The sequence below is a fragment of the Hypanus sabinus genome, chromosome 17 (genome assembly GCF_030144855.1).
Source record: "Hypanus sabinus isolate sHypSab1 chromosome 17, sHypSab1.hap1, whole genome shotgun sequence".
NCBI lineage: Eukaryota > Metazoa > Chordata > Chondrichthyes > Myliobatiformes > Dasyatidae > Hypanus > Hypanus sabinus.
The window spans coordinates 39,346,398-39,374,039 of NC_082722.1; the positions used below are offsets into that span (position 1 = coordinate 39,346,398).

General features: G+C 38.9%; 1 protein-coding gene across 4 annotated transcripts in view; it reads right to left on the bottom strand.

The window, feature by feature from the left end:
- adcy7 (adenylate cyclase 7) overlaps positions 1–27,015 on the bottom strand; it is a 173,507-nt gene extending 146,492 nt beyond the window's left edge. For 3 of the 4 annotated variants that reach the window (XM_059992886.1, XM_059992885.1, XM_059992880.1), the window contains exon 1: positions 26,877–27,015. The gene's annotated coding sequence lies outside the window, so the exon portion shown is untranslated. The remainder of the gene's footprint in view (positions 1–26,876) is intronic. The other variant, XM_059992882.1, reaches the window with a different exon arrangement.
- Between the last annotated feature and the right edge of the window lie 627 nt (positions 27,016–27,642).

A 27,642-nucleotide genomic window follows, 5' to 3' on the forward strand; every position in this document is an offset into this window, starting at 1 on the left:
CCAGCATCTTCCCCACCACTGTTCTAATGGACGACCATGAATTCTGAGCATGTGCCCTCTGGTCTAGACTCCACCACTATAGAAAACATTCTTTATTCCAGACCTTCAATATTCAGAGTAGGTTTTAATGAGAGTCACAGAATCATGGAAAAGCACAGAAACAGGCCCGACAGCCCTTCAATACTGAAACCATTTAAACTGCCTACTCCTATCGACCTGCACTAGGGCCTTATCCCTCCATACTCCTACCATCCATGTACCTATCCAAACTTTGCTTAAATGTTGAAATGGTGCTCACATGCACCACTTGTGCTAGCAGCTCATTCCACGCTCTCACAACCCTCTGAGCGAAGAAGTTTCCCCTCATTGTCCCCTTTTCAACTTTCACCCTTAACTCATGACTTTTGGATATAGTCCCACCCAACCTCAGTGGAAAAAGAATCCTTGCATTTACCTTATCTATATCCCTCATAATTTTGTATACTTCTATCAACTCTCTTCTCAATCTTCTACATTCTAAGGAATACAATCCTAACCTATTCAATCTTTCCTTATAACTCAGTCCTTCAGACCCGGCAACATGCTTGTGAGTTTTCTCTGTACTTTCTTAACCTTGTCTACATCTTTCCTGTAGGTAGGTGGCCAAAACTGCACACAACACTCCAAATTAGGACTCACCAATGTCTTATACAACTTCAACTTAACATCCCATCTCCTGTATTCAATACTTCGATTGATGAATGCCAATGTGCCAAAAGCTTTCTTTATGACTCTATCTACCTTTAACATTTGCCACATTTAACGAATCATGGACCAGTATTCCCAGATCCCTTTGTTCTACTGAACTCGCCATTCAGTGTGTAAGATCTACCCTGGTTGGTCCTACCAAAGTGCAACTCCTCACATTTGTCTGCATTAAATTCCATCCTTCATTTTTCCAGCAAATGCAGATCCCTGTTCAAGCCATGATAGCCCTCCTCACTGTGCAATACATGCCCAATCTTGGTGTCATCTTCAAATTTGCTGATCCTGTTAAGCACATTATCATCCAAATCATTGATAAAAGACAAGATAAAACTGGACTTATCCTGAAGGAAATTATTGTTGCTAAGTTGCTCAGTCAGAAATACAAAATGTAAGCATATTAATGACAAACAACAATTGGCCCAGCACCAATCCCTCTGGCATTCCACTAGTCACAGGCCTCCAGTCAGAGAAGCAACCCTCTACTACCACTCTCTGGCCAATGTCTAATCCAATTTACTACCTCATCTTCAATGTCAAGCAACTGAACCTCCCATGCGGGACCTTGTCAAATGCCTTGCTAAAGTCCACTTAGACAAACATTCACTGCCCTGCCTTCATCCACTTTCTTGGTAACTTCCTTGAAAAACTCTGTAAGATAGGTTAGACATGACTAAAGCACAAAGCCATGCTGACTAGCCTTAATCAGTCCATGTCTATCAAAATGCTGGTCTCTTACCAACATACCTGGTCCCTTAGAATACTTTCCAATAATTTCCACACCACTGATGTCAGAACAACATTGGCTATCCTTCAATCCACTGGTATCTCAGCTGTCGCTAAGTGATTTAAATATCTCTGCAAGGGCCCCAGTAGTTTCTGCACTTAACTCCCACAGGGTCCGAGGGACTACCTTGTCAGACCCTGGGGATTTATCCACCACAATTTGCCTCAGGACTGCAAACACCTCCTCCTCCGTAATCTGTACAGGGTCCGTGAAGTTGAAGCCACTTTGCCTCATTTCTAGAGGATGTGTCTACCTCCTATGTAAATACAGATGCAAAAAATTGATTTTAGATCTGCCCCATCTCTTTTGGCTCCACACAAGGATTACCACTCTGCTCCTCCAGAGGACCAATTTTGTCCCTTGAAGTCATTTTGCTCTTGACATTTCTGTGGAATCCGTTAGAAATCTCCTTCACCTTGTGTGCTAAGGCAATCTCCTGTGTTCTTTTAGCCCTCCTGATTTCTTTCTAGAGTGTTCTCTTATATTTCTTATACTCCAGAAGCACCTCAATTGTTCCTACCTACTATGCGCCTCTGTTTTTTTCTTAACCAGGGCCTCAATATCTCTTGAAAACCAAGGTTTCCTACAGTTGTTATTTTTACCCTTTACTCTGACAGGCTTATACAAGCTTTGTACTTCTAAAATTTCACTTTCAAAGACTTCCCACTTACCGAGTACACCTTTGCCAGAAAACAGCCTGTCCCAATCCACTCTTGCCAGATTCTTTCCAACACCAACAAAACTGGCCTTTCTTAGAATCTCAACCCACAGACCAGACCCATCTCTTTACTTACTTTGAAACTAATAGCATCGTGGTCCACAAACTGTTTCCCTAAACAAACTTCTGTCACCTGCCCTGTCTCATTCACGAACTGCAGACCAAGTTTCACATGCTCTCTTGTTGGGACTTTTACGTACCAATTAAGGAAACTTTCCTGAACACATTTGACAAACCCTATCCCATCTAGTCCTTTTACAGTATGGGAGTCCCAGTCAATATGTGGGAAGTTAAAATCACCCACTATAACAACCTTGTAGGTCTTGCAACATTCTGAGATCTCTTTACAAATTTGTTCCTCTAATTCCCTTGGATGTGTAACATAGCCCCATTAACATAGTCATACCTTTTTATTATTCATTTCCACCCATAACATCTCACTAGACAAGTTCTCCAATCTGTTCTGACTGAGCACTGCCATGTCAATTTCCCTAACTAGTAATATCACCCAACACACACAAAATGCTGGTGGAACGCAGCAGGCCAGGCAGCATCTATAGGGAGAAGCGCTGTCGACATTTCGGGCCGAGACCCTTCATCAGGACTAACTGAAAGGAAGGATAGTAAGAGATTTGAAAGTAGGAGGGGGAGGGGAAAATGCAAAATGATAAGAGAAGGCCGGAGGGAGTGGGGTGAAGCTGAGAGCCAGAAAGGTGATTGGCAAAAGGGATATAGAGCTGGAGAAGGGAAAGGATCATGGGATGGGAGGCCAAGGGAGAAAGAAAGGGGGAGGGGAGCACCAGAGGTTGATGGAGAACAGGGAGGGTGATGGGCAGAGAGAGAAAGTAAAAAAGGGGGAATAAAACAAAAAAAAACTATATAAATCAGGGATGGGGTAAGAAGGGGAGGAGGGGCATTAACGGAAGTTGGAGAAGTCAATGTTCATGCCATCAGGTTGGAGGCTACTCAGCCGGTATATAAGGTGTTGTTCCACCAACCTGAGTGTAACTTCATCTTGATAGTAGAGACGGCCATGGATAGACATATCAGAATGTGAATGGGACTCCTTTAATCCTTCCAGTTCTATCATGTCTAAATCAATGGAACCCCAGAATATTGAGCTTCCATCTTGCCCCTCCTGCAACCAAGTCTCACTAATGGCTACAATATCATAGTTTAAGGTGTTGATCCATGTCCTAAGCTCATCTGCCTTTGCTACAATACTTCTTGCACTGAAATAGATGCCGTTCAGGGTACTAGTCGAACCATGCTCAACCTTTTGACTCCTGACTTGGTCTGAGGTCTCCACAACCTCTCTGCTAACTGTTCTGGCACTCTGGTTCTCATCCCCCTGCATGAGATCTCCTACTCTTTCTTCTAAACTCCAGTGAGTACCGGCACAGAGGCATCAAGCCTTCCTCATATGTTAACCCCTTCATTCCCAGGATCATGCTAACAAACCTCCTCTGCACCCTCTCCAATATCAGCACATCTTTTCTGAGACAGAGTTCCCAAAACTGAGTTCTGACCAATGAATCATAAATCTTCAGCTTTAAAAAAAATTTACAGGCTGAGAATTTGAGGTACTTAATTCTTCACAAAGTTGAACATGTACTTGGTGAAGTAATTGCAGTAGTTTCTCATGTAACCTCTATGGGCCAACTCTGCAGCTGTTTGTTTGCAAGTAAATTCCTAGTCGTATTTCAGAAGCTTGTTAACATTAAGCAACAATTTGAAAATTATGAAATGTATTTGGGTATGAAAAGCAGCATGAAACTGAACTCGCATGTGGTCAAAAAGGAAGTACATTGTCTTGGTCTCAGCATTCTAATGCATGCAATACTTTAAATTAAGGCCAAAGAGAGAACTAGTTGAACTCAGTAACCTAACTTTTCCTGTTGTGGAATACCTCCAGCAAGACTACACAGATAACTCCTTGATCACTGGCTTGTCAAGAGAGGATCTCCAAGCAATCATAAGGAAATTCAGCTCATAACTTCCTGTATAGGATAGGCAGCAGCATTAAGTACCTAACAGGGTGATTTTTATCTGCGGTGAGCCAGGCCCAACTTAAGCAAGGCAATCTTCAGCTGTTTGCAAATAAGAATATGAAACACCCAGAACAGAGAAAAAGAGTTTTTTTAATTGAGTGCTGTAAAATGATGCCAGGATAAGCTCACTTAACAGACCTGCACAATACACTCCACTCCATAAATTTCTTTTCAGCAGTAACACATTATAAAATTAGGAAAACTCGCACTGTAGTTTGCAACCCAAAGACAGCACAGTACAGCACCATCTCCACTCTCATAGAGGTTTACAGAGATCTGGTATGTTGAAGACGCCAACAAACATTTACAGATTTACAGTGGAAAGCATCCCGGTTGATTGTATCATGGTCTGGTGTGGAAACGCCAATGGGCAGGAATACCAGCTGGTATTGGCAATGGCGGATTCAGCCAGTTCCATTATCATTCTTCCCACCACTGAGGACATTTACAATAGGCAATGTTTCAGGAAGGCAGCATCATTAGGGACCCCCTACTCTCTGGCCCATACCCTCTTCCCAATGATGCTATTAGATAGGGGGTACATGAGCCTGAAGACGCACACCTCAAAACTGAACAACAGCTCCTTTCCCATTGCCAATCTCTTGAACTGACACAAGAACCTGAACACCACCTCAGCGTTCATTTTTCTCTCCCTTTCTATTTTGCACTAGTATTACGCTTATTCTGCTCATTCTGGTCCTGTCTAGTTATGAATAATTAATGTCAATTTAAGCTTACGTTAACGTATATCTATAGCCTTGTGTTGTAATATACTGTGCTGCTCTTGCAAAAAGTGAATTTTCATGACATTTGGAATCAGAATTAGAGTCAGAATCCAGTTTAATATCACTGACAATGTTGTGAAGCTTCTTGTTTTGTGGCGGCACTACAATGTATTACATAATAAAAATAAAAAATTACCAAAAAATGATCTATAGTTAAAAATAAATTAAATAAGTAGTATGAAAGGAGAGTTGGAAAAAATACTGAGGTATTGTTCATGGGTTCATTGTCCATTCAGAAAACTAATGGCAGAGGGGAAGAAGCTGTTCCCAAAATGTTGAGTGTGTGTCTCCAGGCTCCTGTAACTCCTCCTTGATAGTATCAATGAGAAGCAGGCATGTCCTGGGTAACAGGGGTTCCTTAATTGTCTTCTGGAGGTGACCTAGATGCTGGGGAGGGTAGTGCCTATTAGGGAGCTAGCTGGGTTTACAACTTACTGTGGCTTTTTCCAATTCTACGCAGTAGCCTCCTCCATAACGGGTGGTGATACCATCAGTCGGCTCCTCAGGGTACATTTGTAGAAATTTGCAAGTGTCTTTGATGACAAACCAATTTTCCTCAAATTCCAAATGAATTATAGCCATCATCTTCCTTTCTTTGTAATTGCATCAATATGTTGAGCCCAGAACAGATCCGCAGAGATATTGACACCCAGGAACTTGAAACTGCTCACCCTCTCAACTGCTGATCCGTCGACAAGAACTGGAGTATGCTCCCTCAACTTCCTCTTCCTGGTAAATGTCAGCTTGCTGACCGTAACACCGAAAAAGTTCATAGTGTTTAATTTAGTCCTTGGTGAGCAGAGTGCTGCAAATCCAGTGGGGACTACACTAGAGAGAGGGAAGGGAGAGGAAGGTGGGTATTTAAGATCAAAGGGAGGGCAGAGGAGGAGATGAAGGCAGAGGCTCAATGTCATTCCATACTCCAGGTTGATTAAGGTGGGGACATAATGGTTATTTACTGAGAAGCGATTGCCCAGAATCAGAGAGGGGAGATCAGGAGGGCAGTGAAATGGCAGCAAGGGACGCAGGTTGGTGCAGAGGCAGATACAGCGCCAGAGGAAAGTGAAGAGGAAGCTGAGTCACAAAGAACAACTTCTACATTAAAACCCTTTTCAGATCACTTTTTCTGCAAAGATTTTCTGGTTTGACTAAACACTTGACAATACTTGATTTATGGGAGTGGTTTTGTAAACAATATTCATGCATGTTTGTAGTAACCTGATAAATGAGCTATGGCATATACTAAACAGGTCAATAATAACCCCTAACAAGAAAGCAAAAAGAGGAAAGTCCTGCCTTGTTTCCTTCTACACCCACTCCATGTGAAAGATCATAAAATCCGAACTTCAGAGCAAATGATGAATTTTACTAAAATTAATATATTAACGTCTAGACGCTGTGACCACACTTACTACTGGACTGATATACTAATCAGAAACTGGTGCAACTGTCCAAACTGTGAACGTTCTGAAGTTAATCATGCCTCATATCCTGACCCTGGATTACTCATCTTGCTGACTGCATAGTGTTAATATCACCCACTCCTACAGAATGAGGAGTGTTAAGTGGAAGAATTAAGCAGCTCCTAAGCCATGGCAAAATATGTACCTATCACAGTGGGCCAATTTTGGTGGCTTTTTAAATACCAAAGAACTAATACAAAACACTTATCTAGGAACAAACAGCAATGTATTAGGAAACATAAGCTGATTAAATCAGAAGCTGCAAAAGGAGTTATTAGCATATGAACAGTCTGAAAGAATGGGTCAAATTGATTTCCTGTACTTCTGACACACAGAACATGGTGAGCGGACACTTCAAAAATATGGATTATTAATGACTGTGAAAACTCCGTAAAGGTTTTAGTCTATGACCTCATCAGCATTGTTTCTTGGTTACAAAATAAACTGTAATTACCCATCCAATCTTTCTGACTGTACATATGGTGTAATGATGCAAAATGCTAGAGGTTGTTTGTATTCCGGTAATCTTGTTTTATTAAGTGATCAGGCTGAAATGCAGCACCATTCACAAATGTTATACATTAGCAAGTAATATGAAGGGTGAATCCAATGAACGTACTCGCTGTCAGATAATTCATTCTGTTCCACAAACTCGATTATAAAGAGTTATAAATAAAAGATAGCACTTTATTGTAATGTATCTTTCACAACCTCAAGGATGTCCCAGATGCTTTGTTGCCAAAGGATTTCTCATGCTTAATCACAGTTCTAATGTAAAAAATACAACAGCTAATCTGCGCACAACAAGATCTGATATTCATTTATGAAATAATAGCCAGAAAATGTATTTTTAATGTCAGATGAGAAATAATTACTGGCAGGGATACCAGGGGTAATTTTGTTGCCCTTGAAACGTTATGACACAAGTTTTTGTCAAACCTGGAAGAGAAGAATTCTCATCAGAGCCATGCTACTGCCAACACTGTGCTGTCCCTTCAGAATTGTCCTGAAACATTGGCTCAGTGAGGAGCTCAGAATTGCCCAGCAAACTTTGAACTCACAACTTTCTGACCTAAAGTAAAATCATGTACAGTTAATTGGTCTGTTGGTTAATCAGGGCTGTCACTTATTTGGGACTACACTTAAAGAACAAAAACTAACCAAGAAAATAGAAAAGATTCCCTTCATTTACTTGGGACAATATGCCATTTAATTAAGACAGCAGACTATTGCCAAATAGCTTCTAACTAACTTTAGTCACTTGAACTTTTATGGCCGTTAGACACTACACTGCGCTTAGAATAAACAGTTTTAAATAGGGTGATTTGCGTGTGTTTATGTTCAAAAAGCAGTGTTCTTTGTGACTAATAGTTGGCGAGAAATAAACGGTAAGACAAATCAGAAGTACTTTGCTTACTGTGGTTTCAGATACACAGGCTTGGAGAAATGGCCAGGAGCGAAAATGAAACAATTTCACTACTTCAACAAGTTGGGAACGACGAAGAATTTGAAGGCATCGAAAATCACCTTAAATGTAACAATGAAAATGCAGATTTGGAGGATGAAATTGCTGAGAGAATTGTGTAGCGGCAGTCCTTTATCTGCACTAGGTATCTGTGCTGAAGTTGTTCATTTACAGTCAACCAAAAGAACATGGCAGCATGTCCAATGATGTGTCACAAACTGGGTCTTCCTTGGTTACAGAAGATATCCATGACTTCTCCTCTGCCTCATCACGTCCTTCACTCTCCACGACGTGTTGCAGAACCACCTCTTGGCCATTGGATAACACTGCTGATCTCCTCCGCCAGAGCTCGCTTCACATTCTAGAACAGACATGGCCCTAACTCACTGGGGTACGGCCTTTGGGCTACCCTCACCCGGCAGAGGACCACTGTTGCATGCAATCAGCTACTTTAGAGCCAAAGGTAAGAAATGATTGTCTGGTGGGGACAAAAGGTGATTGAGCTGCCCCAAAATGGACACAACAAGCACCTCCCTGGATACCTCATACACAGCAGCATACACCGGATGATTATTAGAAACTAATAACAGCTTTGTAGTACTGTATTAGTATGTGTTCTAATTTGTTCTGTATTTCACTTAAATGCATAATTTGTTACTTAGTTAAACGGTAGTTTTTCTTTGTAATAATGGACATTTCTGTATGATCCAAGGCAGTACATGATGAAACAAACATTATCATCGGTGAATGCTTCTGCATTTCATCAGTTTTTTCCCCCCCAATTTAAACATTGAATAAATTCAATGCACAAAAGATAGCAGAAAGTGAAGCTGCTGGCTGCTCTGTTCAATAAGATAAGGACAAATCGTCATCTCAGTAACATTTTCCTGCATCAGCTTAGATTCACTTAAAGTCCAAAATTCCACCAGTCTCGGTCTTTAACGTACTGAGCTTACGAACTGAGGGGGATGTCTTTCAGATTATTAGTTAAGGCAATGCTTCGTTTAGTCTGTCAGAGAGTAGATCCCAAGACGCTATTTCAAGCTGGGGATTATCCCCAGTTTCCCGGCCAATATTTATCCCTCAGCAATATAATTTAAAGCAAAACAGATTAAAGTCAAGTTTATTGTCATGTGCACAAAGCCATCTATGCACAGGTAAAATAAAAAACTTATTTACAGCAGCATCACTGGCACACAGCAATGTATAAGCAGCATTCACAAGAAAAACAGATCTCCCATGTTGATAGTAGAAACCCACAATATTATTTCTCAAAGAATAGGAGTTATCCCTGGTATTTCTGTCATAAGTCATCCTAGTATAGGACTGATAAAGAACTACATAAGCATGCCTAACGATATTGTTCCCATCTACCCTGCACTGGGATAACATGGGGTTTTGTTTCTGAGCTCAGTCCTCTCAGACTGGAACCTACAGCCTTCTGGCAACCAAGCTTCTATTGACATAAATAAAAATAAAAGCTAATTAAAAGACCAAATGGGAACTAATGGTCCAGAGAGGCTGAGAGGCTTAAAGTTATTACATTTGAAAAAAGTACTGATTTTAGTGTGCAACTAAAATCAATGCACTTCAGCTGATGGCCTCCAACCAAAGCAAAGGTAACCTCAATAAAGTTCATGCATTTTTAATTATCCGCCAACTTTCTGGACCTATATGAGTGAAAGGTAGCAAATGTAATAACAGTGTTCAAGAGAGAGGACCACAGGAGATGGGAAGGAATGAAGACAGGCCTGAGATGTTCTCTGGTCATCCACTAATCATGTTTCTTACATTTTAATGATACAGCAGAGACAATGGATTGAGTTCAGCACTTGCATTAAGATCCTGACAATACTAAAGCAGTTCAGATTTCAAATTGTTAAACTGAAAATCTATAAAAGCAGTCACATGTGAACGAATGGATTTCTTTTTTAATGAGGTCAAGAGTTTATCGAAAGGTTTGTATGGAAGAAAATTTACTCAATGCACAAGAAAAACAATAATTCTTTAGGAGACAGCAGCTTATGAGTAACAAAAGTTTCCTTTCTTTCAAAATGACAGGTGTATCAATGAAGAAGGTACAGATTTTATCAGCATGTATTTTATGAGCTGTTCTTTGTAAAGCCAAAACTACCAAACATATCTTTGTTTAAAATTCTTTGATAGAAAGTGTGTATTATGTTACAATTAAACAAGCAGTGAAATGATTGAATTCAATTCATCATTAAGGCAACCAACAACCACTGAATTAGATCTTAACAAGATTTAATAACTTCAGGACAGGAAGTGAAAAATGAATTGACTAATATGCAACATGTACTTGTTCTTGCACTTATTTAAGTCATAACTACTTGTTGCTTTATTTCTGTAACTACTTTTATCTAACTTATTTGTGGAAAGTTTCAATAACGCAGATTCTTTCATTTTTTAAATCTTCTGCAAGATTTGAAACTCTTGGTTTGACTATGACAACTACTTTAAAACAACCAATCACACATAGTCCAAAGTACTAAAGTACCTAAGTACCAAAATATGTATTCAGCTCCCTTCCACAAAGAGGAAATGGTGTTCAGCTTTAGCTAAAATGAAGCACAAATTCATATGATACAATCTACAAATGAGCAACAAAACTACACTTCGTTAGACATTCCAAAAAAGAGCTGAGTGAATTGACCTGTAAAAATCACAGACCTGAGCACTGAGTCACAATGTAGATCATTTTTGGTTAGCTACAAAGTCCACTGTGTATTCTATATTTATACTGTTCAACTGCACAATCAGCCACTTTTGATTTAAAATTAACACAATGTTCTCATTCTCTGCTGTGCTTAGTGTTAACAAAATTGAAGTGATCAGAGATTAACAGGATAAAGCTTACTTAAGCTTTTAATTAACTATGAACAGTCTGATGGATATTCACCAAGTTTTCTGAAATAGCACTTTCAACATATCAGTCCACCCAAAATCAGCTGCTTGATACTGCAATAGTAGTCATTTTATGATTTGTTCTTGTTGAAGAAGGACACTCTTAATCTTTCCCTCCACCTAAAGCAAAATTCAACGTGTTAACAACATACAAACTTAGATGAGGGAGGTAATATAAATATTAATCAAACATGGGTAAATCCTTGCAACTTTATAATATGTATTCAGCTGTATAATCAAATCGACATTTCCTCATATTTCTGAATACTGTACACATGATTATAGAAATTGAAGAGTATTAGAAGGCAATCCTCTAAAGATTCAGATAAATTTACAGAGCTGCACACAGTGAGAGGCTGCAAATAAGCTGAAACGGCTCTGCAACCTGTAGGTAAATGTGTTGGAATCACACCATTCAATCTGACTCCCCCACCCACCCAGATACAAAGTGCACAATGTCACAGTAGGATTGATCTGTGTGAAGCTAATACAAAGAGCCAATCCTTAGATTCCAATCAATGCCCTGTAAACATTGTTGAATTTTGATTTATTTAACTCTACATCTGAACTCCATAATGCTTCAAAAAAAGATGCTTTCAAATCATCGCTCACATTTTATTGTTAAGCAGTATATTACTTTTCCTCTCTTAAATAAAACATAAACTTCAGTTAATACCTGCGATCACCTTAGCACAACTATAACTAGACGCAAGACATCTTTGAACTTATTTGAATGCATTCTTCTGAAAATGACCCAGTTTTCACATGAACATACAGTAAGACTGTTTTGACCAAAAAGAAAGAAAAACATCCATCTCCCCGCCTCTTGGAACTCTGACAATCACAGCCCTGAAAATTCCATTCAGGTTGTTGTCATGCCAGCTATCCATAAATTAGCCTGAACTAGAGAAGCACACAAAACAAGACATCCAATCAGTAAATAGCAACAGCACGTCACAGGTGTACTTTGAAACTAAATCACTGCTTGTGGTTTACCACAAAGTAAGCCCTCCTACCACCATTCAGCCATAATCCACATACACACTGACATTACCTTGGGCATTATGTGCTGCTTATGGGATTGGAGGCCCTATAGAGGAGTACATAGGTTAAAGATCATTAACAGTCAGAATGCAGACTGGACAACTCAACAATGCGACAAGTAGTGCTGCTGCCTCACAGTTCCAGTTGCATCCCGACTTCCAGTGCTGCTTGTCGGCAGACTGCGTGCTCTCCTTGTGGGTGTTGTCCAGGTGCTGTAGTTTTTCCGCACATCGCAAAGATATGAGGGTTGGTAGGTTAATTGGCCACTATAAATTGCCTGTCGTGATGGAGATGTACAAGATGACAAGAGGCATAGATAGAATGGAGAGCCAACACCTTTTCTCCCCAAGGCAGCCATATCCAGAACAAAAGGGCATAAGCTTTAGGGAGATTCAGGGAAGGCATTGGGGCAGGATGTCAGAGGTAACTTTGTTTACACAGAGAGTGGTAGATGTGTATAATGCACTCCTGGAGGTGATGGTAGAGGCAGATACATTAGGAACTTTTAAGAGATTCTTAGGCACATGGATGAAAGAAAAATGGAGGGTTAGTAGGAGAGAAGAGTTAAATTAATGGAGTAGGTTAAAAGGTGGGCTGAGGGCCTTGTATTGTGCTGCACTGGAGAGTTAGCTCAGGAAAGTGGCACTAAGGTAGATCAGCCATCCTCTGATTGAGCAGCAGAGCAGCCTCAAGCAGTAAAACACCTCAAATGCTTCTGGAGTTCTTCTGCTGTCCTTCACCAGAGACAATAGTCTGTGCACTAACAATGGGAACAATACAAACCCTGAGCTTGCCAAATAGAGAGAACAAACTTGAAGAGCAAAAGTTTAAACTGCAGATTATTTTCAATCCACCTGATGCAATAAAGTCATAATTATTAAACTATGATGGTGTGGTGTAAAATTACCGTGATCCATTGAACTTGAGTTTATAAAAGGCCACTGTGATAATATTATCACAAAATGTGACAATGAGTGACATAAAGAGATATTGCAGCAGAAAATCGGGTTTAATCAAAAAGGTAGATGCAAAGCGCAAAGCGTTAGTTGAGAAAAGCTGAAGGTTGAAAGAGATTGAATGAGGGAACTCAGACCTCAAGTCAAATGAAGGTAATGCAACTAAATGTGCAAAATTTAAATTTAGTCATGATCAAGAGGGCAGATGTCAAAAACTACAGATGCTTTACTGGGTTGTGAAGTTAGTGCAGTTAAATGGAGATGAGCAGATGAAGGAATTTCAAATCATCAAACAACCAATGTAGGGCATTGAACGTACAGGTGATAAACAAAAGGGATGGATCAAATTGGTCTCCAGGCTGCAGAATATTGAATGATTTCACATTAAGAAATAAACAGGAAAAAAAATAGAATGAGAAACACCAACCAGGAAAGAGTTGGAATTAACAAGTTCAGAGGTTATAAAGCATAAATGAGAGCTTGGGGTGCAACCCTACAAAGGCAGGGACAGAGTCAAACAATACACAAGTCACCTTTATAGAATCCATTGCCTTGTGTACCAACTGCCCCCTGGACTGACAATTATTAAAAGCATTTTTATTGTGTGCCATATCACAAAATAATGATACTGTAACATAATGCGGTAGTATAAAATAATTAGAGTTTATTGGTTTTCAGAAAGAGAAACAACATTCAACACATCCAATGTAAAGAAGACATACTCACAGGTTGCTTAAATGATCAACCAATGGATATAGATCATGAAGGAGATATTACAGCAGTAGATCAAATGTTATTAGAGAAAATAAGGTCTCACAGAGAGGACTTAGATGAAAGATGGAGTGTTACCTACCCAAGACAGGGGATGTAGGAGGTGAGGAGGATGCAAAAAGTCTGCAAGGTGACAATTCACAGGCTGCACGAGCAGGTGAGAAGGCAGCAAATGGAACTGAAAGGTCATTCTATTTAGCAGAAACAAAGGAAAAATAACACCTCTTTGAAAATAAAATGTTAAGACATAAATTAATGTGAGGTTAGCAACGCTAAGTGTGTGGGTTCACAAACTGCACAATGTAAGCCTGCAGGTCCAAGAAGCATTTTGGAACTTGAACTGCACATTGAGTTTATATAGACATATAGCATCATAACAGGCACTTCCAGCCCAATGAGCCCACACTGCCCAATTAACCTACTAACTCCTACATCTTTGGACACTGAGGGAAACTCATGCACTCTCTGGGATAATGTACAAGTTCCTTGCACACAGCAGTGGTAAGTAAACGCAGGTTGCTGCTGTAAAGTATTACACTAACCTACGCTACCATGCTACCCTAAGGAAGGTGGAATTGAAGTACACAAGTAATGAAGTCTTGCTTGGTGAGACCACACCTCAATACCAGAACATCATGGGCATCTTATCTACAGGAAGATAAATTCCTGAGTTATGAGGATCTTCTGAGGAGAGACAAGAAGCTGGTCCTTACTCAATGGAAGTTGGAAGAATGACAAGCAATTTTATTACGAGCAACCAAGAGACTGGGAAAGGCAAAGAGAATTAAATCTGATAGGCTATTTCCTCAGGAAGCAGAATTTTGTAATAAGGTACAGAATTTCAGAATAAGGCATTAACCATTCATAAACAAAAATGAGGAGAAATTTACTTTTACGTTGAACTGAAAATCTTTGGGATTCCCAGACCAGGTCTAAGCATGCTCCGTTGTTGCATAGATTTAAGATTCAAGTCAATAGATCTTTGAAGACCAAGGAATAAGATGATCACACTGAGGCACTGCATCAGTTATTATCTTATAGACATGATCATGCAGCATGCTCAAGAAACCAATAGCATGCTTACATTCCTATTTACATTCTTCAAATAAGCATATCAAATAAATAAAGTCCACAATAATATTTAAATGATTTGGCATTTTTTCCTGCAGCTATGGATATTTCCCAGTGTGCACTCTACCTATATTTTTCAGAATGATCTGTACTATCAACTGCATTGAAGGCATGTTCTTCCTTCATCTTCCAGCACTACTTTAACTTTGAAAAATAAGTATCAAAACCCTCAAGCAATGCCTTTCATAAGAAAGAACATGTGCAGTCTAATAGCACCATAATGAACAATATCCTGATTCCGCATCTCTTAGACAAATGTAGCAAGATCAAACTGCCTTTAAGCCCAAATAGACCATCCTTCCAATTACTCTCTTCCTCAAAAAAAAGAAAGAAACCAAAGCAGACTACGTGAAACGTACATCAACTTTCAAAAATGTACGACTTCCATGATAATGTATGATCAAGCAGACAGGGCAAGTGTCAATTGTTTATACCCAAGGAAGAAACTCCAGCAGCAAATACAGTAGAAGTCAGAAGTTTACATACACCTTAGCCAAATAAATTTAAACTCAGTTTCTCACAATTCCTTATATTTAATCCTAGAAAACATTCCCTGTCTTAGGTCAGTTAGGATCACTACTTTATTTTAAGAATGTGAAATGTCAGAATAATAGTAGAGGGAATGATTTATTTCAGCTTTTATTTCTTTCATCACTTTCCCAGTGGGTCAGAATTTTACATACTCTTCGTTAGTATTTGGTAACATTGCCTTTAAATTGTTTAACGTGGGTCAAATGTTTTGGGTTGCCTTCCACAAGCTTCTCACAGTAAATTGGTGGAATTTTGTTCCATTCCTCCAGACAGAACTGGTGTAACTGAGTCAGGTTTGAAGGGCTTATTGCTCGCACACCCTTTTTCAGTTCTGCCCACAAATTTTCTATCAGATTGAGGTCAGAAAATGATGTCAAGTCTGGTTCATCCTTGGGAGCAATTTCCAAACGCCTGAAGGTACCATGTTCATCTGTACAAACAATAGTACGCAAGTATAAACACCATGGGACCACACAGCCGTCATACCACTCAGGAAGGGGACGCATTCTGTCTCCTAGAGATGAATGTACTTTGGCACGAAAAGTGCAAATCCATCCCGGAGCAACAGCAAACGACCTTGTGAAGATGCTGGAGGAAACAGGTAGACAAGTATCTATATCCACAGTAAAATGAGTCCTATATTGACATAACCTGAAAGGCTGCTCAGCAAGGAAGAAGCCACTGCTCCAAAACCGCCATAAAAAAGCCAGACTACAGTTTGCAAGTGCACATGGGGACAAAGATCTTACTTTGTGGAAAAATGTCCTCTGCTGAAACAGAAATTGAACTGTTTGGCCATAATGACCATCGTTATGTTTGGAGGAAAAAGGGTGAGGCTTACAAGCCGAAGAACACCATCCCAACTGTGAAGCATGGGGGTGGCAGCATCATGTTGTGGGGGTGCTTTGCTGCAGGAGGGACTGGTGCACTTCACAAATTAGATTGCATCATGAGGAAGGAAAAATATGTGGATATATTGAAGCAACATCTGAAGACATCAGCCAGGAAGTCAAAGCTCAGTTGCAAATGGGTCTTCCAAATGGTCAATGACCCCAAGCATACCTCCATAGTTGTGGCAAAATTGCTTAAGGACAACAAAGCCAAAGCATTAGAGTGGACATCACAAAGCCCTGACCTCAATCCGACAGAAAATTTGTGGGCAGCACTGAAAAAGGGTGTGCGAACAAGGAGGCATACAAACCTGACTCAGTGACTAGCTCTGTCTGGAGGAATGGAACAAAATCCCAGCAGCTTGCTGTGAGAAGCTTGTGGAAGGCAACCCAAAACGTTTGACCCAAGCTAAACAATTTAAAGGCAATGCTACCAAGTACCAGCAAAGTGTATGTAAACTTCTGACCCACTGGGAAAGTGATGAAAGAAATAAAAGCTGAAATAAATCATTCCCTCTACTATTATTCTGACATTTCACATTCTTAAAATAAAGTAGTGATCCTAACTGATCCAAGACAGGGAATGCTTTCTCGGATTAAATGTCAGGAATTGTGAAAAACTGAGTTAAATGTATTTGGCAAAGATGTATGTAAACTTCTGACTTCAACCGTACCTTGAAGAGGTTTAAATTGAAATAGAAGGAAAATGAAGGGGTATCTTGGGCTGTGGAACTAGTTGTTTGGGGTAGGGATGTTCTGAGGACCATATTCTTCCAGCAACCCATCCCAAAAACAGTTCAAAACCAGTGCTGTTTTGCTTCCAACCAACCTCCCCCCTCCCACCCAGATCAATCAAAATCATTTTTATCATCACCATTCAAGGCAGAAAATACAGAACTTTGTAGAAAGAGTTAATAAGAAACCAAGATTTGAGAAATAGAAGCATCAGATCTAAGCAAGCGTGACTGCACTTTTTTGACATTCCAGCAATTTTTAAATCTTAATACACTGCATAGCATGTTATGACAAGAAGTTACAACTTGTAAAGTAAGGAGCTACTGTATAGATCTGGATCACGCAGTCATAGTGTCACAGAAAAATCCTTTTATTACACCACATCGAAGCATCCATTCAAACTAATCCCATTTCTCCATTCACATTGATGTTAATTCCCATTCCCCATTACCTTCCAACTCCATGCTATTCCGTTTCTCTTGAAATTTGTACACACACAGGTGCCAATTGAGGATAGGAAAAATTACCGTCAGTCCCAATCAAACAGAAAAGTAATTTAGGCTATCAAAACTAACTCAGAAACAATAGCCTATTAACAAGCTGCCAAGTCACTGTTGCCACCTGTAAGTTACTAAGCCAGCATGATGTAATAACTTCTGAAATGGAAAGAATTTTTTGAAATACATAAAAAATTGATATGTGATTAACTAAGGCTATTAATTAAATTTTATGCAAGGCTTACTTTTGTCACAAGAATTGTAATAGCCATCTTGTACTTCCAATGTTAAAGTACTGCATTTAAAACAGAAGGAATTCGTTTTCCCACTGCACCAGGAGTTCTCAGCTATTTGCTGCAATTGCAGCAACCAGCGACGTCCAATCTTTCTGCTGAAAAGTTTGAGATTTCCATGGAAAGGAGTAATAATAGCCTCTTTGCATGGTGTGAGATTGCAGTTTATTCCTTGGAACTGTTTAATAAATTCAGTTTTTCAAATCAGACAAGTAAAATATGTCAGACTTTTCAGTGACAATTTGTTCTCCAAGGTGCTTATCACTTAGAAACACTACAATGCTATTAAGAAAAGTGAATTGAACTTCCTTTCAGGGATTGAATGGAAGTTGTAGTGGTAGATAGTGAAGCAGTAGACTTCACACATCCTGGCTTCTCTGCAGTTTAGCCGTGTCTGGCAGTTGAACCCACCACAGTAACTGCAGCCTTCATGTCATGTTTTATAAGTATTAGAACACGCACGGGTCAGTGGAAGGCTCTCCTGCTGTATAGTCACTGTCTGGCCTTGGGGCAGACAGCCCAGCCCAATCTGCAGTTTGTGATTTGGGGGTGATGTGAAGTGACTCTGAGCGGGCCACTCTGCAGGGCGTGAACGGCAGGAGCAGAAATAACAATTGACTCCCCACCCCGCCAGGAGCAGAGATAACGATTGACACCTCTCCCCAACGCACAGGCTGAACTGCTTTGCTGCCTCATTTGCATAATCTAGCATATTTTTCCATTCATTTCATTCAAGGTTTCAACTAAATAACATGTATCCAATTCTTTTTTTATTTATATATTTTATAAAGACTTCAGTAAAACAGTAAACTTAACATAGTTTATTCAGAAACTCCTGTGGCCCCTAGTTCCCAGTTTCTTGTTTTTCCACTTGTGGCCCTCACAAACTCAGGCGTGGCCTGGGAGGGGGAGGGGGAGAAACTAGAGAGGGCATATGGCCATAATAGTTTAACAATGTAAAATAAGAATAAATAATAATAAAAATTTGAATTACAAAAAAACGTCGCTGTTGTTGCTTTTTTCCACATGCATAGTGAAATCTGATTGTAATCTGCACTTTCTATTTCAAATATGCAGACTGCTTCCAAATACAAAGCAACTAATGTCATGACACAGGTCAGTGATAATAAACAGTTTCTACTTCTGAATCTTCAAATGGGACGATGTCACTTTCCAAAGATTATTTTAGAAATCTTAAATTTTTTTTTAATATTAATTTTTTTGTGTTTGTTATTTTTATCCGTGAGGTAATGTTACAGCTATATAAGATCTTAGTAGACCCCCCTTGGAGTACTGCGTTCAGTTCTAGTCACCTCATTACAGGAAGATTGTGATTACTATAGAAAGCGTGCAGAGGAAATTTACAAGGACGTTGCCTGAATTGGAGAGTATGCCTTATGAGAATAGGTTGTGTGAACTTGGCCTTTTCTCCTTGGAATGACGGAGGATGAGAGGTGACCTGATAGAGGTGTATAGGGTGATGAGAGGCATTGAGCATGTGAATAGTTAGAGGCTGAAATGGCTAACACGAGAGGAAACAGTTTTAAGGTGCTTGGAAGGAGGTACAAGGGGGATGTCAGAGGTAAGTTTTTCCACACAGAGAGTGGTGGGTGTGTGGAATGCCCTGCCAGTGACAGTGATAGAGGTGGATACAACAGGGTCTTTTAAGAGACTCTTAGATAGGTACATTGTGCTTAGAGGGCTATGCAGAAGGGAAATTCTAGGCTGTTTCTAGAGTAGGTTCAGCACATGGTTGGCACAACATAGTGGGCTGAAGGGCCTGTAATGTGCTGTAAACTTCTGTTTCTATGTTTCATTTCAAAGTCAGCTGCTCATTGTCTGGTGATAGAAATTATGTACAATCACTGCTAATTTTCATCCCTGTGGAAGTCCTAGGTCCTAATTTTTCACAACAAGAAATAAAGAAAACTGAGTGCACTGAATTTGCAACATAGAATTACCTACAGCCATAAGACCACAGAAATGGACAAGCATCCATTATTCTAAATTTATGCTGATATATATTGTGGCAAGATTGTGCCAGCCTTTGGGAAAGTAAATAGATCTCAATATCTTAAATCCATTCTTCTGTTGTGTCCTCCAATGGACACAAAGATTCTTTTCTTTCTAAATCTTTTTATTAGTTTTAAACAAACATAAATGAAACATGAATACAAAATGTTTGAGAGTGCATAATTAATAGATTAAATAGACATTCAGATGTATAATAATAAAAATATATAACCTCTCAAACTCAGAACATTAATGAACAAAGAAGTAAAAAGAGAAAAAAAAGAAAAACCCCAAAAAAAAGAGAGAGAAAAAAAAACAAAAAAAACCCACTAACCAACATGGGCCATTGAATAATATTAAGTACATATACAGTAGTGCCAATAACTCCGAACCTCCATCCAATTAATTAAGGATAATATAAGTAAGGTTTAGGAAAAGACAATTCAACTCATGTGAAAATGTTGAATAAAAGGTCTCCAAGTTTCTTCAAATTTAACTGAAGGATCAAAAACCACACTTTTAATTTTTTCTAAACTCAAACAAGAAATAGTTTGAGAAAACCACTGAAATACAGTTGGAGGATTAATTTCTTTCCAATTCAATAAAATAGATCTTCTAGCCATTAATGTAACAAATGCAATCATTCGTTGAGATGAAGCGGATAAACGATTATTATCCGTCATTGGTAAACGAAAAATTGCAGTAAGAGGATGCGGTTGGAAATTAATATTTAAAACTCTTGAAATAATACTGAAAATATCTTTCCAATAATTTTGGAAACAAGGACAAGACCAGAACATATAAGTCAATGAAGCAACATCAGAATGACATCTATCGCAGGTTGAATTAAGACGAGAATAAAATCGAGCCAGTTTATCCTTAGACATATGAGCTCTATGTACAACCTTAAATTGTATTAGGGCATGTTTAGCACAAATAGAGGACGAATTTACCAATAATAAAATTTTTTCCCATTGCTCATTAGATATAGGACAATGCAACTCTTCTTGCCATTCCTTCTTAATTTTTTCTGATACATCTAACTGTAAATTCATGATCATCTTATAAATGATGGCTACTAAACCCTTTTGATAAGGATTAAGGGCTAAAATTCTATCTGTAATGTCCAATGGACATTCTTTCGAAAAAGACTGTAACTCATTATACAAAAAATTTCTAACTTGCAAATATCTAAAAAAATGGGTTTTAGGTAAATTATATTTATTAGATAGCTGTTCAAAGGACATAATGTTATCATCCAGAAACAGATCACGAAAACATGTTATACCTTTTGTTTTCCATAAAAGAAAAGCTTGATCCATAGATGAAGGCCGAAAAAAATAATTAGATATTATAGGACATGATAAAATAAATTTATTCAAACCAAATATTTACGAAATTAAAACCAAATTCGTAATGTATATCTGACTATAGGATTAGTTATCTGTTTATTCAATTTGAATAAAGAGAAAGGAAGTGAAGATCCTAAGACTGAAATCAGTGAAAAATCTTGCACAGATTTACATTCCAAATTTACCCATTGTGGGCAAGTAGCTATAGTCCATTCTTGTGTCCAGAATATTAAATACCGTATATTAACTGCCCAATAGTAAAATCTTAAGTTTGGTAAAGCCAAGCTGCCCTCCTTCTTAGGCTTCTGTAAATATTTTTTACCCAATCTAGGACTTTTGTTCTGCCACAAGTAAGAAGATATTTTAGAGTCAATAGTATCAAAAAAAGCTTTAGGATTAAAAATTGGTAATGCTTGAAATAAATATAAGAATTTAGGTAGTATCATCATCTTAATAGCATTAACTCTACCAACCAATAACAAAGATAGTGGAGACCACCTAATAGCAAGTTGCTTAATTTGATCAATTAAAGGTAAAAAGTTAACCTTAAATAAATCTTTTATGTTTTTAGTAATTTTAATACCTAGGTAAGTAAAATAATATGTAACAATTTTATATGGTAAATGTTTATAAATTGGAACTTGCATATTTAATGGAAATAGTTCACTCTTGTTAAAATTCAATTTATAACCAGAAAAATTACTAAATTGAACAAGCAAAGACGAAATAGCAGGGATAGATCTTTCAGGGTCAGATATATATAGTAACAAATCATCAGCATATAATGATACTTTATACGTCCTCTCCCCACAGGTAATACCCAGAATATTAGGTGATTCACGAATAGCTATAGCCAATGGTTCTAAAGCAATGTCAAATAGTAAAGGACTTAAAGGGCAACCTTGCCTTGTACCACGAAATAGCTGAAAAAAAGGGGATCTTTGATTATTGGTAAAAACCGAAACTAAAGGTTTATGGTATATTAATTTAATCCATGATATAAATTTTGAACTAAAATTAAACTGTTGCATTGTAGTAAATAAATATGGCCATTCAACTCTATCAAATGCTTTTTCAGCATCTAAAGAAATAACACATTCTGGTATTTTAGATGAAGAAGTATAAATAATATTAATTAATTTTCTAATGTTAAAAGTTGAATAGTGATTTTTTAATAAATCCAGTCTGATCTTCAGAAATAATTCGAGGTAATATATTTTCTAATCTAATAGCCAAAATTTTACTGAAAATCTTAAAATCCGTATTTAACAAGGATATAGGCCGATAGGATGCACATTCAGTAGGGTCTTTATCTTTTTTAAGAATTAAAGAAATAGAAGCTTCATAAAAAGATTGTGGTAATTTACCTACACAAAGATTCTAATTCTAATATTCTCCACTATTGTGCATGACTCTTCATCAAACGTTCACCAAGTTTCTATTTGGAAAACAGATTAAAATGATGTAATCTCTGTTTCTGGTCAAAACCTTCTCCTTCATCAAAGTCATTAATTCTGTAAATACACCATAACCAAATAGAGATATTTTCCTAAGACTACCAAAAATGTTCCTCACTCGAGAATTACACAAAAGAGTAACAAACATTTTGCCTTTGTATTTATATGTTATTCATAAATTAGAAATTTCGAAAACCATTTGGGTTTACTACTTCAATTGAAGTGGTAAGGTTTTAAAGAATACATTTCATTTTTGTTGCACCAGAAAAAGAAACCTTAAGTTGGGTTGAGTTGTTTTCCAATCTTAGTAACTTACTTGCAAGGGTGTCATCACCATACAAGGAGACATCGTCAGTGCACTGTTAACTGGTAGCACACTGATGGTCTCTCCTCATATAGTGACATTCCCAAGATCAGAGAACAGCTCAATGCAACCATCAACCACCCAAGCTGCATACTTCCCAAATCTTAAATTCTTCACATTGTCAGAGAAATTCTTGCTGGGCACCTTCAATTAAATGGAATCAGGTGAGTTTATCAAGGACACAGCAATATATAGTACAACTATACAGTACAATTCTAATCAACATTAGCTGTTTTGATTCAAGGAGATAAGGCTACACAACTGATAATCCTTCACAATGTAACCCAAACTAATACAAACAAGTGAAAATCTGCAGATGAAAACACAGCAAAACACAGAAAATGCTGGAGGAACTCAGCAGGCCAGGCAGCATCTGTGGAAAAGTGTAAGCAGTTGGCATTTCAACCAAGATCCTTCATCAGGATTCCTGAGTCTTATTAAAGGCTCTCAGCCAGAAACGTCAATAGTTTGCCTTTCCACAGATGCTGCCTGGCAAGCTAATACAAAGGGCCTTTATAGGGCCTAATACAAAGGGCTTTTATTTATTTATTGGATGATGGTGTCTTCTCCAAGGGCAAGATTTAATTTCTGTCCCAAAACTGCTTATGGGACAATAATGAGCTTCCTTCTTGAATGCTGTGATCCTTTCTACGAAGCACTTGTGAGCAGGAATTTACACAATGAGATCCAGTACTGAAATAGGAGATTTAATCTATCTCTGAGTGAGGATGGGGGAATCCTTGAAGGGAAACTATAAATGAGGTGCCTGCATTTATGTCGTTCCTGGAGGCAGAGCTTGAAGATTTGAAAGAAGCCTTGAGAAGGCGGGGCAGAGTTTAGGAGGACAATGGATCCTAACGGCGACTCCTTTGCTTGCATTTTCAGAAACAGCTCCATTTCTATCTTTGATATCTCTTTCTTTTCCCCCCTTTCCGGCCCTGTTGAAGACTCTGACTTCGGTTCTTTGCGGAAATGGGACGCGCTGTAGGGGCCTCACAACTGGCTGCGCTTCGATATGCCGAGGATGCGGTCCGGACGACTAGGTTGGCAGATTTTCGTGGCTCTGGAGGCAGGCAGATTCACCTGATCTGTCGTGGGAGACGGAAGATCATAAGCAGCCAACTGGCTGCTGGCTGTGCATCCGGAGACCCGAGTTCTTTAGGCACAGAGCTTGGAAAAAGCGGTGCAACAGACTTTTAACACCATAAATCAGCGAGTTGCTTTGTTACGTCTCCCCTCTCGGTGTGAAACAGGGACACCTCTTTTTCCTTCACTAAGAAGAAAGCCTGTGGTACATCAAGTTACCAGGTGAACAAATAGTCTTTGGGGTACTGCAAGCATGTGTCTTTATTGATCCGTACTGCTGCTTATGCGTGGGAGGGGGAGCCAGGGGGGCACTTTGGGGTTCTAACACTTAAATGTCGTTCATTCTTTAGAGCACTTCTCTATTTTCATGGATGTTTGCGAAGAAAAAGAATTTTAGGATGTATATTGTATACATTTCTCTGACTTTAAACGTACTTATTGAATTGCAGAACATTTTGTGGATGGAATAAACTGCATTCAGTGGGATAGTTCTATAGATTCATACACGTTATCCATTTGACAGGTCTCAAAACTGCATCGACATTGTGAATGGTGATGTAGGGCATTATATTTCTGGACTAGTAATCCACAGATTTCAACTATAATTACGAAGTAAGTTTTCAAATCTATCCTGACAACTGTGCAACAAAATTAAATTGATTAAATACTTTGGAGTTTAAAAATAATCTCAGTAATGAACCAAATGGATTGGCAATAAATGCTCCTCTATTTCAGATACCTACACCCAGTCTAGCCAACAAGAAAGTCCAGACCCACACTCCTGAATTTTATTTGAGTAAACTAGCAAGCTACCCAGTTACAATAAAATATCCATTAAACAACATGAAAATAAAATAATGTCATCAGCCCAGATGCTAAAGGTGAGCAGCGCAGAATCCACTTACTGCCCACTCAAGGTGGAGCAGATAGGGACCATACCCCAAGAAAATCTTCCCACAGATGAGACACACTCACAAAATCATACTCCACCACAAAGCCCAGATAAATCTAATCTTATCAGTGGGACTCACCACCAGAGTTAGTGGTGCATCTTTATACAGCTCGGAAGGAATGGCCTTGGGAATCCTTGGCATTAACTCCAGACTTCACAGCGTCTTATGGCATCAGGTGAAAAAGTGAGCAGGGAGACCCTCAGCGGATAAAACAGTGCCCCTCCGTGTTGAACAAAGACTCAGCAGTGGATGTATCTTGGGCACAAAATATACTCTGGTGGGGAGCTTCAAAACCATCGACAGCCCCCCTCCATTACCTACAGGGCATGACAGAAATATGATGGAATATAATGATTCACCAGCACCTTCTCAAGGGTGACAAACGTTGCCAGTAAAATCCAAATCCTGAAAATACATCTTTAAAAACCATTACATTAAACTGATTTTGGACAAAACGTTATTTTTAATGTTACTTATAATCCAAAGAACTGAAAACCTAATTTTAGTGATTATTCTAAATGATGTGGCATTTTTATAACATGTCTTACTATCTGGAGACCAATTAAGTACTTCTGGCTCAAGGAAAAGGGCAGCTAAATAACGCACACTGAAGTCCTTCAAACAGCAAAGAACTAAATTGGCAAGGCTGATGGAGGGATTGATGTTGGTCCAGCATGGAGGGAACCACCTTGTCATTCTCGATTACACAAAGCACAAGAAACCTTGACTTAATGACACATCCATTTGCTTGGCTGGATACAATCTTTCATCAACTTCACCTCAGTCACAGCAGAAAAAAAATATTCTTGGCAACTGGAATATAATCATAAACCAAGCATCAGGCAACCCACTTAACATGGAACAGATGAGATCGTATCTAATTCTTGTACACTTATTTCTTATTGCAACACTCGTTAAGTAAGCAATAATTTAAAGAAAATTAATGATTTTGAAAATAACGATGTAAAATTGTTGTTGATACCTGGTCATTGATAAATGTGACCAACACTTCAAATAGAATTAAAACCTGAGATATCAGATTTCAAGGTATTTAAATAAATACCTATATAGTCAGTATATATCTCTACATACACACATATAAGAATCTACATACATATATATACTGTATATACATATACAAGTGTATATATACTCTATGGATGGATATATATATACACACACACACACACACACACACATACTGCATGAGTCTCTCTGTGTGTATATGCAAACACATAAATTATAACTATTTAGATGCATCAAATTTTTGCCATATTAAAGCACCTCCGTCAGTATACCAGTCTTGTACTGGGCTATCGAGCTGCTTCACATATTCTGTTTCCTGGACGAAGGTTTGTAGCTCCAACATTAAAGGAGACAGTGGGCGCTGTGTCGAGCCTGGAGATTAACCTAGAGAACTTCTGTATCTAAAATTTATTCTCCCAACGACGTAAATGTACTTCCTTTTAGGGAAGGTTTCTGCATATGCCTATACAGGTATAACTTAACTTCGATTGCTACGATCTTTCTTTTGACAAGTAAGCTTTTTAGTGTGCCTTCGCCGTCGTTCCTGAAAGTCAGTCCGATTAAAACCGAGCAATTTTAGAATTGTGAACTCTCCTTTGTACTTGTTTAATTCATAAAAGCGACACGAACAAATGTTATTTGAACGATTTCCTGTGCTTCCCCCCAGAGGAGCGTTTCAGCAATATACCTGAAATTCTTATCAATCTCTTTCTTATCAAACTCTTTCAATCTTGTGTTTGTATTTATTAATCCGTCTCATTCGTTCCCTGCACCTGATTGTTGGGTTTGATACCGAACCAACTACAACCAAATAAAACACAAAAGGCAAGGCAACTTACCAGCAATTTTGAATCGTTTCCCTCTTAACCGTTTGATAGTTGGAGTAATCAGATGCAAGCGCTTTGAACAAACAGGAAATTTTACTGCCAATTTGGCAGAAGGCAAGCACTTGGCTTCAAGTCTTAAACGTGGGTTGCTGCAGCGAGCTCAGAAGTAACAATTTCTACTTTTCGGGTCCTTTTTCCACTTCCGTTTCTCAGCAGCCTGCGTTACCCAACAGGAAAGGTGCCATTTCAGCTGGGGTTAAAATGCGGAAATGATTCGCAGTATTCTTTGACGTTTGTTAGTTTCACACCGGCGCTGCAGGGACCGGTGTACGGGTCCGCAGCCGCGGCGAAGGCGATCCCTTGTCGGGTTACCCGTCCCCTCCCGTGCCGGAGGTGTCGCGACCCACGCGTGCAGATGCCGGCAGTGCGCTGGGTGGCGCCCACCAGGTGGGTGAGCTCCAGCACCCTACACACCGAAGGAAGGGACGGCGCTCTCCCGGGCACGCTAATACTCCAACCTGAAAAGAATTTGTGTAATCCCCTCTGTGAACAGTCGGGAGTTGATTTAATCTAGTGGATTCGGTGTTTGAGAAAGACTTTTGGAAGGAGGTTTCGCGCAACTGGGTGCAGTATGTATGTGTGTGCACGTTTACAGGAGAAGATGAGGAAAACATACCATCACAATCTAGTAACATAAAACAAAAGGAAACTGGGAAGTTTCAATTAGGACAGAAAATGCTGGAAATTCTCGGTATGTCAGGCAGCACCTGAAGGGAGA